The sequence below is a fragment of the Magnolia sinica genome, chromosome 19 (assembly GCF_029962835.1).
Source record: "Magnolia sinica isolate HGM2019 chromosome 19, MsV1, whole genome shotgun sequence".
Lineage (NCBI taxonomy): Eukaryota > Viridiplantae > Streptophyta > Magnoliopsida > Magnoliales > Magnoliaceae > Magnolia > Magnolia sinica.
This window is the reverse complement of record NC_080591.1, coordinates 41,393,666-41,398,596: the sequence shown is the minus strand read 5'-3', so window position 1 is coordinate 41,398,596 and position 4,931 is coordinate 41,393,666. Positions and strand designations below refer to the sequence as shown.

Genomic DNA, 4,931 nt, shown 5'->3' with positions numbered 1-4,931 from the left:
AAAAATCTTAGACAAAATTTGGTGGTTGATCGATAGTGGAAAAAGCTTGAATCTAAAATTTAACCTTTTGTACCAAAAAGAATGAGTTGGCTTCAACCTTCAACAGTGCAGGATCATAGATCGAGGCCTAAATTTTGTATAATCTCATAGTCATATGAGACCACAGTGTGGTACAAATTTGAGTTGCGATGGATAGAAGGAAGTGGTTAAATCGGAAGATCTAGATTTATAAGGAGTTGATAGGCCTTGACTAGATAACTTCACACCTAAGGAAAAGCTTACCAAAGTGGGGTCTTCATATTTCATAATAGGTCCATATTATGGGAAATCTAAGTTGTTCATATGAAGGGAAATATCCTACTATGACTACCCACGAGGTTTCTTCACTCGATAGACACCAAAATCAACGGTTAAGGGACTGATTTGTCAATTGGGTCACTTTTATAATGATCTAAGGGCTAAAATTTGACATTTATAGTTAATTTATGTTACATAGGCATGGTATAAAATTTCACATCAAACGGACCTTGGGAACTATGTGATCTAGAATTCAGAGGTCTAGGTTAATGGCATTTTCGTAATTATTGCTGATATGAGAGTTTTGGGAAATCTAATGATTCTATATGATTATATGCATATTTCTAAGTAATTCTTACAAAAGAACTTATATCTAAATCATTATGAATAAAGAATTATTCACCAAATTAATTAAGAGAGTGTATATATATAACCAACATAATAGATGGTTAGATGACATGTTAAGAATAGAATGACTTGATGGTTGGCATTATAGTCATATATCTAGGTGAATGTACTATCATTTTTGTAAATGGATGAACACAAGGTGGGTTTCTGTAGTGATTAGGGGTAAAACGTGTATATCGTTAGATTCTAGTGTCTTGTTCATATGTGTAAGTTTTTTAGATTGTAGTTCTGATGGTAGGTTAAGCATATTCATAGGTGATGAATAAGATGAATAGCTCAGAATCTCAACTTGATGTGTGTTTGAGTGGATGTAGAGATCAAGTAGCCAGTTACTACAATCGGGTGGTCCAAAATCAAAGTGGATAGTTAAATGTCTCTATCTAACAGTGCATATTTGATTGAGCAGTTGGTTATGATGGACAAGTAAGAATATTTAGGTATATGATGATCTTATCTTAAAATCAATGGTTAGATTGCTTGATCTATGAATGAAGATTATTCCTAACGGTCCGATTCGTGCTAGAGAATAGAAGTAAGGTTAGGATAGCTAGATTATCGTACACATGTAATAAGTTAAATTTTTATGGTAAATAAGTTAAATTTTTATGGTAACACTTGAGAACTCTCAATACTCGGGTATTGAAAAGTTCAGGGTGTTACAGTTGGGCAATTTTCAGTTGTATGTATGTTGCAAGCACAAATACCACAAACAATTTCCACAGCCTTACTGGGTTTAATAGGTTCTACCTTTTGAAGTTCCATGGCCTCGACTTTTCTTATGAGATTGGTCACCCTTACACTCATATCATCCTCTTCTTTTAAAGCGTAAATTCTTTCCATTTCCTTTTATTGAGTATGCTTAGAATTGGTGGGTCTTGGGGAGGTGTCCCATGATTACACGTTTTCTACCAATTGATCAAGGTAATCCCATGCATCATCGGCCTCCTTATTCATGAATTCACCATTACACATCATCTCTATGAACTGACGTATTGGTGAAGTTAATCCGTTATATAAAAAAAAAGCTTATTGTTCGCCATATTTTATAGTCATGATGTGGACAAAAATTCATGAGATCGTTGAACCTTTCCCAGCATTGGAAGAAGGTCTCATCCTCTTTCTGAGTAAAGTTCATGATTTCCTTCCTTAAAGTGTTAGTTTTATGAAATGGGAAAAACTTTTTGAGAAATTCCCGAGTCATCTCGGCCCATATGCCAATGGATCTTAGCTTTAAAGAGTGCATCTACATCTTAGCCTTCTCCTTCAATGAAAAGGGAAACAATTTTAGTCGCACTGTGTCCTCAGAGCATTTGAAAAGTGTAATGTGACGACTATCTCATCAAACTCTAAGATGTGCAAGTATGGACTTTTAGAATCTAGTCCATGAAACTTGGGAAGGAGTTGTATCACTCTAGGTTTTATATCCACGTTTCTTGCATTATGTAGAAATACATGCAGGAAGGTGTATTCAGCCCCACCGGTTGTAAATAATCTCATAAAGTACGAGGTGGGGGTGCATTATACACCTCATTTTCATCGTGAACTTCAACTTCCTCAACTGGTGGTTGAGGTTGATTTATAGCCATTACTTCTACAGACTCAGAGGATCTCAGGTGGTGTCTAATCTGGTGATGGATAGGCAACCCCTCAATTAATCCTCCTTCACTCAAGAGACGGAGAGTGTTATCACGAACCCACTTGGGCATGAAACACTCGCAGCCCTTAAGTAACTAAACAACTAAACCTAAAAATAAAGAAAAGTAAACAAATAAGAAATCTAGAAAAGAAAAAAAGAAAGATTTGGAACAAAGTTACCAAATACGAGTTGCTAGATTAGGATCCTACAAAATAAAAAAAACAATGTTAGTTTCTAAAAATAATTCAGAAAATCTTGACCTACAAGTAAAATAAAAAGTTAACCCGAATCTTAACCTAATTCTAATACTAATTAATTTTAGAAAAACATGGCCGTAGTCCCTAGCAATGGCGCTAAAAACTTGTTCATAACCCTAAGTGTAGGATCGCGATGTAGTAATAACTCGATGAAACTGAAGTCAAATCCATAGGGACTAAACTTGTACATATTCTAATAATAACTAGAAGCAGAACTAGAAGAAGATCTAAAAAAGAATTTTAGAATAAAAGAAGTAATCATGAATGAGTATCAATTAATCAAAAGGAAACTAGAACACCAAGGATCCACTTGTAGCTATCAAGATGCTACCTTGCTTGATTAAATAAATACAATTGGAATTGGAGTCCTATCCTATCCAATTGGAAGATAAGAGAATTGAAGCACAATCTGAACTTTGCATTGAATTAGTTCACATAAGGAGTATTGTGACGATTGGAAGGGATTCCATCATCCTACCATGCCTATGAGACATTGCTGAACAACAGAATTTACCGATTTCACAATCTCATAATGGAAAAGAAGATATTCAAAGCTATTGCAGCGTCTATTATAATTTGAGTCACAATAAACCATAGAAAACTAAAAATATTCCTTAAGTTCAAACTAGAAATCAATGAAGTTCAACATAAATAAGAATCAAAGTAAAATAAAAATCCCAACATGCTACAAGCTTTACCTCGTAGCTCTAGCTAAGAGTTTTAGTTAACCATTGACATGATTAAAACTAAATCTCTTAAAGAAAACATAAAAACTAACTATAAGAAGAAGATTAGAGAAGAAAGGACTCCTTGAAGTTCTCCAACACTTTGCTTCACTCTTCCAACCCTAATTTATCTTTAGAAATAATTAAGAGACCTATATTTATAATATTTGCTTGGACCGACTTTGAAACCGCCTCAAATTTATGCAAAAACTTACGCATCAGTTGGACCGAATTAAGGCTGAATATTGCACTTTCTCACTAGACAATTCTACACGATTTCGGTCGGACTGAATTAATGCTGAAAATTTTGTGCAGAAAATCTGTTAAATTTAGGTCAAACCGAATCAAGCCAAAGGTCGAGCCAAAGTTAGTTTTGGTCAGACTGAGTCGAGCCGAAGGTTGAACAGAATTAATTCTGAAAATCACAATTTCTTGCTGCACAATTTTGTACAATTTCAGTCGAACCGAAGTAGCCTATTTTTCTGCTGCAGACTTTGTAATTTTCTCTAATCTTTCTTTATCCTTTGTACTTGGTTTTCTTGGATCTTGAGGTCTTGAAATCTTCAATCTTGGTCTCTTTAGATCCACTCCTTACTTTGGTGATTCTTGAGCATCAAATCCATGTTTTTGACATTCTTTTCAATCCAAGCTCTCAGATTCACCTCGCAATACAAACATGTATAAAATATACCAATTAGGCATTGTTATTTTCATAAAACCAAGATATAAATAAGGGAAAATATGCAATATTTGACATTCAACACTAGCGAAAGCAGTAAAAGGATAGGTAGTGGCAGACTTCTTAACAGCTCACCTTGTAGCAGATAGTGAAACAATCAGTGATGATTTTCCACATGAACAAGTGATGATGATAGAATCACCTAATTGTGGAAAATGTATTTTAACAGTGCGTCCATATCTTCAAGAGCAGGTGCCAGAGTGATATTTATCATCCCCCGGGGTGATCTATTGCCATATTCCTTCACACTAGGTGTGACATGTACCAATGATGAAGCCGAGTATAAAACCCTCATTATATGATTGGAAATAGCACAAGAGATGAAAATAAGAGTGCTGCAGATATATGGGAACTCTAAGTTAGTCACAAACCATCTAATGAATGAGTTCGAAATAAGGAAGAAAGAACTCCTGCCATATTATCGGCGAGCACAACAACTGTTGGAGCAATTTCATAATGTCGAGACAAGTGACGATTAAAGAAAGAAGATTCTTTCCATCACCTGAAATCATCGATGAAAATGCCGAAGCACTTCCTGTATCATGCTTAGAATCACGATAGATGATTGGCGCCAGCCATTTGTTGATTATCTCAAATATGATATCTTACCAGAAGATCCATCACAGAAACTACAGACCGAGCAGAGGTCGAAAATGTTCATCATGTGCAGTGAAGTGCTATATAGGAGATCCTATAATGAGATGTTATTAAGATACCCAGATAATAAAGAAGCAAGTCAAATACTAAAAGAGGCTCATTCAGGTGAACGTGGGCCCACCAAGCTGGTCGAAATTTATTCCATCGAGTGCATTGAATGGGATATTAGTGGTCTACAATGTTTTAAAGATGTAATTGCCAATGCGAAGTGA

General features: G+C 35.2%; 1 non-coding gene across 1 annotated transcript; it reads left to right on the top strand.

Annotated features, from left to right (window-relative positions):
* Positions 1–1,751: 1,751 nt before the first annotated feature.
* On the top strand, positions 1,752–1,858 carry LOC131235821 (small nucleolar RNA R71). Its single transcript, XR_009166341.1, has one exon. It is a non-coding gene; the product is annotated as a small nucleolar RNA R71 (small nucleolar RNA).
* Positions 1,859–4,931: the final 3,073 nt, after the last annotated feature.